This window comes from Phyllobates terribilis, unplaced genomic scaffold (genome assembly GCF_046119375.1).
Source record: "Phyllobates terribilis strain yellow unplaced genomic scaffold, ASM4611937v1 Scaffold_40__1_contigs__length_11209783, whole genome shotgun sequence".
Lineage (NCBI taxonomy): Eukaryota > Metazoa > Chordata > Amphibia > Anura > Dendrobatidae > Phyllobates > Phyllobates terribilis.
In genome coordinates, this window is record NW_027362800.1 from 5555345 (window position 1) to 5569048 (window position 13704).

Genomic DNA, 13704 nt, shown 5'->3' on the forward strand with positions numbered 1-13704 from the left:
TTCGGCTTGCTGCTGCTGCAATCCACGCGTTTTAGATCTGCATAACTCCACCTCTTTTAGCACAGTGCCCTCAACCCCCGGCTGTTCCCACCCGCCTCAACACCGTTGGAAGGGAGGAGAACCAATTAAGGCGGGGGGGGGGGGGTGGAACGAGCAGCTGTCTACCCTTAGCAGGAGGGTTGCTGATTAATTACCTCTCCTGCTGCTGCTGCTGCTGGCTGTCCAGCAGCAGACTGAAGGTGGCTGCTGCTGTGCGCAGGTATATAAAGGCTCAGAGCCTATTATGACACGCGCAGCCAGCGTTCCATTGCCACATTCCGTCTACTGCAGGCGGGATACCTGGATGGCTGAATGTCACTGAGAAGCTCACAGAGACCGCCATAAGCAACAGTTTAAAAGAATGCCACAGACTAATCAACCAAACTTTTTGGGTTGGTTTCTCTTTTATAGTCTGCAGGCATTAAATGAAAGAAGTCAGTGTTCCAGCAGAGGGAGACAACGTTTCAGAAAAGGCATTGTAGCAAACCAAAAAAGAAATTTTAAGCGCAGCAGAGTAACCAGCTCACATACCTGTTAGCTCAGGTGAGTTTAAAAGGCTGCTGTTGATAACAAGGGCATTTGCTAAATAGATGGTGTGTGTGCAACAATATAATGAAAGGTCAATTATATTGTGCAGCTTATCTCACCACCTGTAGTTATTTAGGTGAAAGCTCCAAAATGCTTGCCTAATATGTCTGTTTATCCAAAAGGAAGTATAGAGGGAGAGCTAGATAGATAGCATTGCATTACATTACATTACATGGCAATGCAATGCACAGTTGCTGAAGTTGAACCAAAATGAGCTTGTCATCTGGCTTCTGCAACTTTTAACATGAAAAATCCAATGAGGAGAAGAAAAGCAAAGCCAAAGAGTCCATCCCAAAATCCGACAAACAAGCAAAATGAACAAAAAGCATTGAATTCAATTCTTTCTGATTTTAGAAACTGCATTAAAGAAGGGGTGCACCGGTCCTGGAGATACTGCAATACCAGGTCAATGCGTGGAGTGGACAGAGCAAGCTCTTTTTCCATCTCCCTGTTCTAAAAATCCATTTAATATATGGTCCCCAGATAGGGGACGTATCAGATATTAAACTGATAAGAACAGATACTACACTTGATCTTAGCCAAAAGGCCGAGAAGCGATAACCAGAATTGGTTTCCGACTACGGTGCCACCCAAGGATTCTGAAAAGTCCATTTGTGGAGATGGCCACCTGGACTCCCGTTAAGAAGACATGCTGTCAACCTCTAGATCCCTCACATGCCTGCACTTTTCGGCTTGCTGCTGCTGCAATCCACGCGTTTTAGATCTGCATAACTCCACCTCTTTTAGCACAGTACCCTCAACCCCCGGCTGTTCCCACCCGCCTCAACACCGTTGGAAGGGAGGAGAACCAATTAAGGCGGGGGGGGGGGTGGAACGAGCAGCTGTCTACCCTTAGCAGGAGGGTTGCTGATTAATTACCTCTCCTGCTGCTGCTGCTGCTGGCTGTCCAGCAGCAGACTGAAGGTGGCTGCTGCTGTGCGCAGGTATATAAAGGCTCAGAGCCTATTATGACACGCGCAGCCAGCGTTCCATTGCCACATTCCGTCTACTGCAGGCGGGATACCTGGATGGCTGAATGTCACTGAGAAGCTCACAGAGACCGCCATAAGCAACAGTTTAAAAGAATGCCACAGACTAATCAACCAAACTTTTTGGGTTGGTTTCTCTTTTATAGTCTGCAGGCATTAAATGAAAGAAGTCAGTGTTCCAGCAGAGGGAGACAACGTTTCAGAAAAGGCATTGTAGCAAACCAAAAAAGAAATTTTAAGCGCAGCAGAGTAACCAGCTCACATACCTGTTAGCTCAGGTGAGTTTAAAAGGCTGCTGTTGATAACAAGGGCATTTGCTAAATAGATGGTGTGTGTGCAACAATATACTGAAAGGTCAATTATATTGTGCAGCTTATCTCACCACCTGTAGTTATTTAGGTGAAAGCTCCAAAATGCTTGCCTAATATGTCTGTTTATCCAAAAGGAAGTATAGAGGGAGAGCTAGATAGATAGCATTGCATTACATTACATTACATGGCAATGCAATGCACAGTTGCTGAAGTTGAACCAAAATGAGCTTGTCATCTGGCTTCTGCAACTTTTAACATGAAAAATCCAATGAGGAGAAGAAAAGCAAAGCCAAAGAGTCCATCCCAAAATCCGACAAACAAGCAAAATGAACAAAAAGCATTGAATTCAATTCTTTCTGATTTTAGAAACTGCATTAAAGAAGGGGTGCACCGGTCCTGGAGATACTGCAATACCAGGTCAATGCGTGGAGTGGACAGAGCAAGCTCTTTTTCCATCTCCCTGTTCTAAAAATCCATTTAATATATGGTCCCCAGATAGGGGACGTATCAGATATTAAACTGATAAGAACAGATACTACACTTGATCTTAGCCAAAAGGCCGAGAAGCGATAACCAGAATTGGTTTCCGACTACGGTGCCACCCAAGGATTCTGAAAAGTCCATTTGTGGAGATGGCCACCTGGACTCCCGTTAAGAAGACATGCTGTCAACCTCTAGATCCCTCACATGCCTGCACTTTTCGGCTTGCTGCTGCTGCAATCCACGCGTTTTAGATCTGCATAACTCCACCTCTTTTAGCACAGTACCCTCAACCCCCGGCTGTTCCCACCCGCCTCAACACCGTTGGAAGGGAGGAGAACCAATTAAGGCGGGGGGGGGGGGTGGAACGAGCAGCTGTCTACCCTTAGCAGGAGGGTTGCTGATTAATTACCTCTCCTGCTGCTGCTGCTGCTGGCTGTCCAGCAGCAGACTGAAGGTGGCTGCTGCTGTGCGCAGGTATATAAAGGCTCAGAGCCTATTATGACACGCGCAGCCAGCGTTCCATTGCCACATTCCGTCTACTGCAGGCGGGATACCTGGATGGCTGAATGTCACTGAGAAGCTCACAGAGACCGCCATAAGCAACAGTTTAAAAGAATGCCACAGACTAATCAACCAAACTTTTTGGGTTGGTTTCTCTTTTATAGTCTGCAGGCATTAAATGAAAGAAGTCAGTGTTCCAGCAGAGGGAGACAACGTTTCAGAAAAGGCATTGTAGCAAACCAAAAAATAAATTTTAAGCGCAGCAGAGTAACCAGCTCACATACCTGTTAGCTCAGGTGAGTTTAAAAGGCTGCTGTTGATAACAAGGGCATTTGCTAAATAGAAGGTGTGTGTGCAACAATATACTGAAAGGTCAATTATATTGTGCAGCTTATCTCACCACCTGTAGTTATTTAGGTGAAAGCTCCAAAATGCTTGCCTAATATGTCTGTTTATCCAAAAGGAAGTATAGAGGGAGAGCTAGATAGATAGCATTGCATTACATTACATTACATGGCAATGCAATGCACAGTTGCTGAAGTTGAACCAAAATGAGCTTGTCATCTGGCTTCTGCAACTTATAACATGAAAAATCCAATGAGGAGAAGAAAAGCAAAGCCAAAGAGTCCATCCCAAAATCCGACAAACAAGCAAAATGAACAAAAAGCATTGAATTCAATTCTTTCTGATTTTAGAAACTGCATTAAAGAAGGGGTGCACCGGTCCTGGAGATACTGCAATACCAGGTCAATGCGTGGAGTGGACAGAGCAAGCTCTTTTTCCATCTCCCTGTTCTAAAAATCCATTTAATATATGGTCCCCAGATAGGGGACGTATCAGATATTAAACTGATAAGAACAGATACTACACTTGATCTTAGCCAAAAGGCCGAGAAGCGATAACCAGAATTGGTTTCCGACTACGGTGCCACCCAAGGATTCTGAAAAGTCCATTTGTGGAGATGGCCACCTGGACTCCCGTTAAGAAGACATGCTGTCAACCTCTAGATCCCTCACATGCCTGCACTTTTCGGCTTGCTGCTGCTGCAATCCACGCGTTTTAGATCTGCATAACTCCACCTCTTTTAGCACAGTACCCTCAACCCCCGGCTGTTCCCACCCGCCTCAACACCGTTGGAAGGGAGGAGAACCAATTAAGGCGGGGGGGGGGTGGAACGAGCAGCTGTCTACCCTTAGCAGGAGGGTTGCTGATTATTTACCTCTCCTGCTGCTGCTGCTGCTGGCTGTCCAGCAGCAGACTGAAGGTGGCTGCTGCTGTGCGCAGGTATATAAAGGCTCAGAGCCTATTATGACACGCGCAGCCAGCGTTCCATTGCCACATTCCGTCTACTGCAGGCGGGATACCTGGATGGCTGAATGTCACTGAGAAGCTCACAGAGACCGCCATAAGCAACAGTTTAAAAGAATGCCACAGACTAATCAACCAAACTTTTTGGGTTGGTTTCTCTTTTATAGTCTGCAGGCATTAAATGAAAGAAGTCAGTGTTCCAGCAGAGGGAGACAACGTTTCAGAAAAGGCATTGTAGCAAACCAAAAAAGAAATTTTAAGCGCAGCAGAGTAACCAGCTCACATACCTGTTAGCTCAGGTGAGTTTAAAAGGCTGCTGTTGATAACAAGGGCATTTGCTAAATAGATGGTGTGTGTGCAACAATATACTGAAAGGTCAATTATATTGTGCAGCTTATCTCACCACCTGTAGTTATTTAGGTGAAAGCTCCAAAATGCTTGCCTAATATGTCTGTTTATCCAAAAGGAAGTATAGAGGGAGAGCTAGATAGATAGCATTGCATTACATTACATTACATGGCAATGCAATGCACAGTTGCTGAAGTTGAACCAAAATGAGCTTGTCATCTGGCTTCTGCAACTTTTAACATGAAAAATCCAATGAGGAGAAGAAAAGCAAAGCCAAAGAGTCCATCCCAAAATCCGACAAACAAGCAAAATGAACAAAAAGCATTGAATTCAATTCTTTCTGATTTTAGAAACTGCATTAAAGAAGGGGTGCACCGGTCCTGGAGATACTGCAATACCAGGTCAATGCGTGGAGTGGACAGAGCAAGCTCTTTTTCCATCTCCCTGTTCTAAAAATCCATTTAATATATGGTCCCCAGATAGGGGACGTATCAGATATTAAACTGATAAGAACAGATACTACACTTGATCTTAGCCAAAAGGCCGAGAAGCGATAACCAGAATTGCTTTCCGACTACGGTGCCACCCAAGGATTCTGAAAAGTCCATTTGTGGAGATGGCCACCTGGACTCCCGTTAAGACATGCTGTCAACCTCTAGATCCCTCACATGCCTGCACTTTTCGGCTTGCTGCTGCTGCAATCCACGCGTTTTAGATCTGCATAACTCCACCTCTTTTAGCACAGTACCCTCAACCCCCGGCTGTTCCCACCCGCCTCAACACCGTTGGAAGGGAGGAGAACCAATTAAGGCGGGGGGGGGGTGGAACGAGCAGCTGTCTACCCTTAGCAGGAGGGTTGCTGATTAATTACCTCTCCTGCTGCTGCTGCTGCTGGCTGTCCAGCAGCAGACTGAAGGTGGCTGCTGCTGTGCGCAGGTATATAAAGGCTCAGAGCCTATTATGACACGCGCAGCCAGCGTTCCATTGCCACATTCCGTCTACTGCAGGCGGGATACCTGGATGGCTGAATGTCACTGAGAAGCTCACAGAGACCGCCATAAGCAACAGTTTAAAAGAATGCCACAGACTAATCAACCAAACTTTTTGGGTTGGTTTCTCTTTTATAGTCTGCAGGCATTAAATGAAAGAAGTCAGTGTTCCAGCAGAGGGAGACAACGTTTCAGAAAAGGCATTGTAGCAAACCAAAAAAGAAATTTTAAGCGCAGCAGAGTAACCAGCTCACATACCTGTTAGCTCAGGTGAGTTTAAAAGGCTGCTGTTGATAACAAGGGCATTTGCTAAATAGATGGTGTGTGTGCAACAATATACTGAAAGGTCAATTATATTGTGCAGCTTATCTCACCACCTGTAGTTATTTAGGTGAAAGCTCCAAAATGCTTGCCTAATATGTCTGTTTATCCAAAAGGAAGTATAGAGGGAGAGCTAGATAGATAGCATTGCATTACATTACATTACATGGCAATGCAATGCACAGTTGCTGAAGTTGAACCAAAATGAGCTTGTCATCTGGCTTCTGCAACTTTTAACATGAAAAATCCAATGAGGAGAAGAAAAGCAAAGCCAAAGAGTCCATCCCAAAATCCGACAAACAAGCAAAATGAACAAAAAGCATTGAATTCAATTCTTTCTGATTTTAGAAACTGCATTAAAGAAGGGGTGCACCGGTCCTGGAGATACTGCAATACCAGGTCAATGCGTGGAGTGGACAGAGCAAGCTCTTTTTCCATCTCCCTGTTCTAAAAATCCATTTAATATATGGTCCCTAGATAGGGGACGTATCAGATATTAAACTGATAAGAACAGATACTACACTTGATCTTAGCCAAAAGGCCGAGAAGCGATAACCAGAATTGGTTTCCGACTACGGTGCCACCCAAGGATTCTGAAAAGTCCATTTGTGGAGATGGCCACCTGGACTCCCGTTAAGAAGACATGCTGTCAACCTCTAGATCCCTCACATGCCTGCACTTTTCGGCTTGCTGCTGCTGCAATCCACGCGTTTTAGATCTGCATAACTCCACCTCTTTTAGCACAGTACCCTCAACCCCCGGCTGTTCCCACCCGCCTCAACACCGTTGGAAGGGAGGAGAACCAATTAAGGCGGGGGGGGGGGTGGAACGAGCAGCTGTCTACCCTTAGCAGGAGGGTTGCTGATTAATAACCTCTCCTGCTGCTGCTGCTGGCTGTCCAGCAGCAGACTGAAGGTGGCTGCTGCTGTGCGCAGGTATATAAAGGCTCAGAGCCAATTATGACACGCGCAGCCAGCGTTCCATTGCCACATTCCGTCTACTGCAGGCGGGATACCTGGATGGCTGAATGTCACTGAGAAGCTCACAGAGACCGCCATAAGCAACAGTTTAAAAGAATGCCACAGACTAATCAACCAAACTTTTTGGGTTGGTTTCTCTTTTATAGTCTGCAGGCATTAAATGAAAGAAGTCAGTGTTCCAGCAGAGGGAGACAACGTTTCAGAAAAGGCATTGTAGCAAACCAAAAAAGAAATTTTAAGCGCAGCAGAGTAACCAGCTCACATACCTGTTAGCTCAGGTGAGTTTAAAAGGCTGCTGTTGATAACAAGGGCATTTGCTAAATAGATGGTGTGTGTGCAACAATATACTGAAAGGTCAATTATATTGTGCAGCTTATCTCACCACCTGTAGTTATTTAGGTGAAAGCTCCAAAATGCTTGCCTAATATGTCTGTTTATCCAAAAGGAAGTATAGAGGGAGAGCTAGATAGATAGCATTGCATTACATTACATTACATGGCAATGCAATGCACAGTTGCTGAAGTTGAACCAAAATGAGCTTGTCATCTGGCTTCTGCAACTTTTAACATGAAAAATCCAATGAGGAGAAGAAAAGCAAAGCCAAAGAGTCCATCCCAAAATCCGACAAACAAGCAAAATGAACAAAAAGCATTGAATTCAATTCTTTCTGATTTTAGAAACTGCATTAAAGAAGGGGTGCACCGGTCCTGGAGATACTGCAATACCAGGTCAATGCGTGGAGTGGACAGAGCAAGCTCTTTTTCCATCTCCCTGTTCTAAAAATCCATTTAATATATGGTCCCCAGATAGGGGACGTATCAGATATTAAACTGATAAGAACAGATACTACACTTGATCTTAGCCAAAAGGCCGAGAAGCGATAACCAGAATTGGTTTCCGACTACGGTGCCACCCAAGGATTCTGAAAAGTCCATTTGTGGAGATGGCCACCTGGACTCCCGTTAAGAAGACATGCTGTCAACCTCTAGATCCCTCACATGCCTGCACTTTTCGGCTTGCTGCTGCTGCAATCCACGCGTTTTAGATCTGCATAACTCCACCTCTTTTAGCACAGTACCCTCAACCCCCGGCTGTTCCCACCCGCCTCAACACCCTTGGAAGGGAGGAGAACCAATTAAGGCGGGGGGGGGGGGGTGGAACGAGCAGCTGTCTACCCTTAGCAGGAGGGTTGCTGATTAATTACCTCTCCTGCTGCTGCTGCTGCTGGCTGTCCAGCAGCAGACTGAAGGTGGCTGCTGCTGTGCGCAGGTATATAAAGGCTCAGAGCCTATTATGACACGCGCAGCCAGCGTTCCATTGCCACATTCCGTCTACTGCAGGCGGGATACCTGGATGGCTGAATGTCACTGAGAAGCTCACAGAGACCGCCATAAGCAACAGTTTAAAAGAATGCCACAGACTAATCAACCAAACTTTTTGGGTTGGTTTCTCTTTTATAGTCTGCAGGCATTAAATGAAAGAAGTCAGTGTTCCAGCAGAGGGAGACAACGTTTCAGAAAAGGCATTGTAGCAAACCAAAAAAGAAATTTTAAGCGCAGCAGAGTAACCAGCTCACATACCTGTTAGCTCAGGTGAGTTTAAAAGGCTGCTGTTGATAACAAGGGCATTTGCTAAATAGATGGTGTGTGTGCAACAATATACTGAAAGGTCAATTATATTGTGCAGCTTATCTCACCACCTGTAGTTATTTAGGTGAAAGCTCCAAAATGCTTGCCTAATATGTCTGTTTATCCAAAAGGAAGTATAGAGGGAGAGCTAGATAGATAGCATTGCATTACATTACATTACATGGCAATGCAATGCACAGTTGCTGAAGTTGAACCAAAATGAGCTTGTCATCTGGCTTCTGCAACTTTTAACATGAAAAATCCAATGAGGAGAAGAAAAGCAAAGCCAAAGAGTCCATCCCAAAATCCGACAAACAAGCAAAATGAACAAAAAGCATTGAATTCAATTCTTTCTGATTTTAGAAACTGCATTAAAGAAGGGGTCCACCGGTCCTGGAGATACTGCAATACCAGGTCAATGCGTGGAGTGGACAGAGCAAGCTCTTTTTCCATCTCCCTGTTCTAAAAATCCATTTAATATATGGTCCCCAGATAGGGGACGTATCAGATATTAAACTGATAAGAACAGATACTACACTTGATCTTAGCCAAAAGGCCGAGAAGCGATAACCAGAATTGGTTTCCGACTACGGTGCCACCCAAGGATTCTGAAAAGTCCATTTGTGGAGATGGCCACCTGGACTCCCGTTAAGAAGACATGCTGTCAACCTCTAGATCCCTCACATGCCTGCACTTTTCGGCTTGCTGCTGCTGCAATCCACGCGTTTTAGATCTGCATAACTCCACCTCTTTTAGCACAGTACCCTCAACCCCCGGCTGTTCCCACCCGCCTCAACACCGTTGGAAGGGAGGAGAACCAATTAAGGCGGGGGGGGGAGTGGAACGAGCAGCTGTCTACCCTTAGCAGGAGGGTTGCTGATTAATTACCTCTCCTGCTGCTGCTGCTGCTGGCTGTCCAGCAGCAGACTGAAGGTGGCTGCTGCTGTGCGCAGGTATATAAAGGCTCAGAGCCTATTATGACACGCGCAGCCAGCGTTCCATTGCCACATTCCGTCTACTGCAGGCGGGATACCTGGATGGCTGAATGTCACTGAGAAGCTCACAGAGACCGCCATAAGCAACAGTTTAAAAGAATGCCACAGACTAATCAACCAAACTTTTTGGGTTGGTTTCTCTTTTATAGTCTGCAGGCATTAAATGAAAGAAGTCAGTGTTCCAGCAGAGGGAGACAACGTTTCAGAAAAGGCATTGTAGCAAACCAAAAAAGAAATTTTAAGCGCAGCAGAGTAACCAGCTCACATACCTGTTAGCTGAGGTGAGTTTAAAAGGCTGCTGTTGATAACAAGGGCATTTGCTAAATAGATGGTGTGTGTGCAACAATATACTGAAAGGTCAATTATATTGTGCAGCTTATCTCACCACCTGTAGTTATTTAGGTGAAAGCTCCAAAATGCTTGCCTAATATGTCTGTTTATCCAAAAGGAAGTATAGAGGGAGAGCTAGATAGATAGCATTGCATTACATTACATTACATGGCAATGCAATGCACAGTTGCTGAAGTTCAACCAAAATGAGCTTGTCATCTGGCTTCTGCAACTTTTAACATGAAAAATCCAATGAGGAGAAGAAAAGCAAAGCCAAAGAGTCCATCCCAAAATCCGACAAACAAGCAAAATGAACAAAAAGCATTGAATTCAATTCTTTCTGATTTTAGAAACTGCATTAAAGAAGGGGTGCACCGGTCCTGGAGATACTGCAATACCAGGTCAATGCGTGGAGTGGACAGAGCAAGCTCTTTTTCCATCTCCCTGTTCTAAAAATCCATTTAATATATGGTCCCCAGATAGGGGACGTATCAGATATTAAACTGATAAGAACAGATACTACACTTGATCTTAGCCAAAAGGCTGAGAAGCGATAACCAGAATTGGTTTCCGACTACGGTGCCACCCAAGGATTCTGAAAAGTCCATTTGTGGAGATGGCAACCTGGACTCCCGTTAAGAAGACATGCTGTCAACCTCTAGATCCCTCACATGCCTGCACTTTTCGGCTTGCTGCTGCTGCAATCCACGCGTTTTAGATCTGCATAACTCCACCTCTTTTAGCACAGTACCCTCAACCCCCGGCTGTTCCCACCCGCCTCAACACCGTTGGAAGGGAGGAGAACCAATTAAGGCGGGGGGGGGGGTGGAACGAGCAGCTGTCTACCCTTAGCAGGAGGGTTGCTGATTAATTACCTCTCCTGCTGCTGCTGCTGCTGGCTGTCCAGCAGCAGACTGAAGGTGGCTGCTGCTGTGCGCAGGTATATAAAGGCTCAGAGCCTATTATGACACGCGCAGCCAGCGTTCCATTGCCACATTCCGTCTACTGCAGGCGGGATACCTGGATGGCTGAATGTCACTGAGAAGCTCACAGAGACCGCCATAAGCAACAGTTTAAAAGAATGCCACAGACTAATCAACCAAACTTTTTGGGTTGGTTTCTCTTTTATAGTCTGCAGGCATTAAATGAAAGAAGTCAGTGTTCCAGCAGAGGGAGACAACGTTTCAGAAAAGGCATTGTAGCAAACCAAAAAAGAAATTTTAAGCGCAGCAGAGTAACCAGCTCACATACCTGTTAGCTCAGGTGAGTTTAAAAGGCTGCTGTTGATAACAAGGGCATTTGCTAAATAGATGGTGTGTGTGCAACAATATACTGAAAGGTCAATTATATTGTGCAGCTTATCTCACCACCTGTAGTTATTTAGGTGAAAGCTCCAAAATGCTTGCCTAATATGTCTGTTTACCCAAAAGGAAGTATAGAGGGAGAGCTAGATAGATAGCATTGCATTACATTACATTACATGGCAATGCAATGCACAGTTGCTGAAGTTGAACCAAAATGAGCTTGTCATCTGGCTTCTGCAACTTTTAACATGAAAAATCCAATGAGGAGAAGAAAAGCAAAGCCAAAGAGTCCATCCCAAAATCCGACAAACAAGCAAAATGAACAAAAAGCATTGAATTCAATTCTTTCTGATTTTAGAAACTGCATTAAAGAAGGGGTGCACCGGTCCTGGAGATACTGCAATACCAGGTCAATGCGTGGAGTGGACAGAGCAAGCTCTTTTTCCATCTCCCTGTTCTAAAAATCCATTTAATATATGGTCCCCAGATAGGGGACGTATCAGATATTAAACTGATAAGAACAGATACTACACTTGATCTTAGCCAAAAGGCCGAGAAGCGATAACCAGAATTGGTTTCCGACTACGGTGCCACCCAAGGATTCTGAAAAGTCCATTTGTGGAGATGGCCACCTGGACTCCCGTTAAGAAGACATGCTGTCAACCTCTAGATCCCTCACATGCCTGCACTTTTCGGCTTGCTGCTGCTGCAATCCACGCGTTTTAGATCTGCATAACTCCACCTCTTTTAGCACAGTACCCTCAACCCCCGGCTGTTCCCACCCGCCTCAACACCGTTGGAAGGGAGGAGAACCAATTAAGGCGGGGGGGGGGGTGGAACGAGCAGCTGTCTACCCTTAGCAGGAGGGTTGCTGATTAATTACCTCTCCTGCTGCTGCTGCTGGCTGTCCAGCAGCAGACTGAAGGTGGCTGCTGCTGTGCGCAGGTATATAAAGGCTCAGAGCCTATTATGACACGCGCAGCCAGCGTTCCATTGCCACATTCCGTCTACTGCAGGCGGGATACCTGGATGGCTGAATGTCACTGAGAAGCTCACAGAGACCGCCATAAGCAACAGTTTAAAAGAATGCCACAGACTAATCAACCAAACTTTTTGGGTTGGTTTCTCTTTTATAGTCTGCAGGCATTAAATGAAAGAATTCAGTGTTCCAGCAGAAGGAGACAACGTTTCAGAAAAGGCATTGTAGCAAACCAAAAAAGAAATTTTAAGCGCAGCAGAGTAACCAGCTCACATACCTGTTAGCTCAGGTGAGTTTAAAAGGCTGCTGTTGATAACAAGGGCATTTGCTAAATAGATGGTGTGTGTGCAACAATATACTGAAAGGTCAATTATATTGTGCAGCTTATCTCACCATCTGTAGTTATTTAGGTGAAAGCTCCAAAATGCTTGCCTAATATGTCTGTTTATCCAAAAGGAAGTATAGAGGGAGAGCTAGATAGATAGCATTGCATTACATTACATTACATGGCAATGCAATGCACAGTTGCTGAAGTTGAACCAAAATGAGCTTGTCATCTGGCTTCTGCAACTTTTAACATGAAAAATCCAATGAGGAGAAGAAAAGCAAAGCCAAAGAGTCCATCCCAAAATCCGACAAACAAGCAAAATGAACAAAAAGCATTGAATTCAATTCTTTCTGATTTTAGAAACTGCATTAAAGAAGGGGTGCACCGGTCCTGGAAATACTGCAATACCAGGTCAATGCGTGGAGTGGACAGAGCAAGCTCTTTTTCCATCTCCCTGTTCTAAAAATCCATTTAATATATGGTCCCCAGATAGGGGACGTATCAGATATTAAACTGATAAGAACAGATACTACACTTGATCTTAGCCAAAAGGCCGAGAAGCGATAACCAGAATTGGTTTCCGACTACGGTGCCACCCAAGGATTCTGAAAAGTCCATTTGTGGAGATGGCCACCTGGACTCCCGTTAAGAAGACATGCTGTCAACCTCTAGATCCCTCACATGCCTGCACTTTTCGGCTTGCTGCTGCTGCAATCCACGCGTTTTAGATCTGCATAACTCCACCTCTTTTAGCACAGTACCCTCAACCCCCGGCTGTTCCCACCCGCCTCAACACCGTTGGAAGGGAGGAGAACCAATTAAGGCGGGGGGGGGGGGGGGGTGGAACGAGCAGCTGTCTACCCTTAGCAGGAGGGTTGCTGATTAATTACCTCTCCTGCTGCTGCTGCTGCTGCTGCTGGCTGTCCAGCAGCAGACTGAAGGTGGCTGCTGCTGTGCGCAGGTATATAAAGGCTCAGAGCCTATTATGACACGCGCAGCCAGCGTTCCATTGCCACATTCCGTCTACTGCAGGCGGGATACCTGGATGGCTGAATGTCACTGAGAAGCTCACAGAGACCGCCATAAGCAACAGTTTAAAAGAATGCCACAGACTAATCAACCAAACTTTTTGGGTTGGTTTCTCTTTTATAGTCTGCAGGCATTAAATGAAAGAAGTCAGTGTTCCAGCAGAGGGAGACAACGTTTCAGAAAAGGCATTGTAGCAAACCAAAAAAGAAATTTTAAGCGCAGCAGAGTAACCAGCTCACATACCTGTTAGCTCA

The 13704-nt window shown here is 45.4% G+C and overlaps 10 non-coding genes across 10 annotated transcripts; all 10 read right to left on the reverse strand.

Annotated features, from left to right (window-relative positions):
* Positions 1 to 995: 995 nt before the first annotated feature.
* LOC141188022 (U2 spliceosomal RNA) lies at positions 996 to 1186 on the reverse strand. Its single transcript, XR_012262153.1, has one exon. It is a non-coding gene; the product is annotated as a U2 spliceosomal RNA (small nuclear RNA).
* Positions 1187 to 2307: 1121 nt separating this feature from the next.
* LOC141188023 (U2 spliceosomal RNA) lies at positions 2308 to 2498 on the reverse strand. Its single transcript, XR_012262154.1, has one exon. It is a non-coding gene; the product is annotated as a U2 spliceosomal RNA (small nuclear RNA).
* Positions 2499 to 3620: 1122 nt separating this feature from the next.
* LOC141188024 (U2 spliceosomal RNA) lies at positions 3621 to 3811 on the reverse strand. Its single transcript, XR_012262155.1, has one exon. It is a non-coding gene; the product is annotated as a U2 spliceosomal RNA (small nuclear RNA).
* A 1120-nt stretch (positions 3812 to 4931) lies between these two features.
* LOC141188027 (U2 spliceosomal RNA) lies at positions 4932 to 5122 on the reverse strand. Its single transcript, XR_012262157.1, has one exon. It is a non-coding gene; the product is annotated as a U2 spliceosomal RNA (small nuclear RNA).
* Positions 5123 to 6239: 1117 nt separating this feature from the next.
* Positions 6240 to 6430, reverse strand: LOC141184950 (U2 spliceosomal RNA). Its single transcript, XR_012259657.1, has one exon. It is a non-coding gene; the product is annotated as a U2 spliceosomal RNA (small nuclear RNA).
* Positions 6431 to 7548: 1118 nt separating this feature from the next.
* Positions 7549 to 7739, reverse strand: LOC141188028 (U2 spliceosomal RNA). Its single transcript, XR_012262158.1, has one exon. It is a non-coding gene; the product is annotated as a U2 spliceosomal RNA (small nuclear RNA).
* Positions 7740 to 8862: 1123 nt separating this feature from the next.
* Positions 8863 to 9053, reverse strand: LOC141184872 (U2 spliceosomal RNA). The gene has a single exon (XR_012259586.1). It is a non-coding gene; the product is annotated as a U2 spliceosomal RNA (small nuclear RNA).
* Positions 9054 to 10174: 1121 nt separating this feature from the next.
* LOC141184172 (U2 spliceosomal RNA) lies at positions 10175 to 10365 on the reverse strand. The gene has a single exon (XR_012258953.1). It is a non-coding gene; the product is annotated as a U2 spliceosomal RNA (small nuclear RNA).
* A 1121-nt stretch (positions 10366 to 11486) lies between these two features.
* Positions 11487 to 11677, reverse strand: LOC141188029 (U2 spliceosomal RNA). Its single transcript, XR_012262159.1, has one exon. It is a non-coding gene; the product is annotated as a U2 spliceosomal RNA (small nuclear RNA).
* A 1118-nt stretch (positions 11678 to 12795) lies between these two features.
* Positions 12796 to 12986, reverse strand: LOC141191163 (U2 spliceosomal RNA). Its single transcript, XR_012265163.1, has one exon. It is a non-coding gene; the product is annotated as a U2 spliceosomal RNA (small nuclear RNA).
* Between the last annotated feature and the right edge of the window lie 718 nt (positions 12987 to 13704).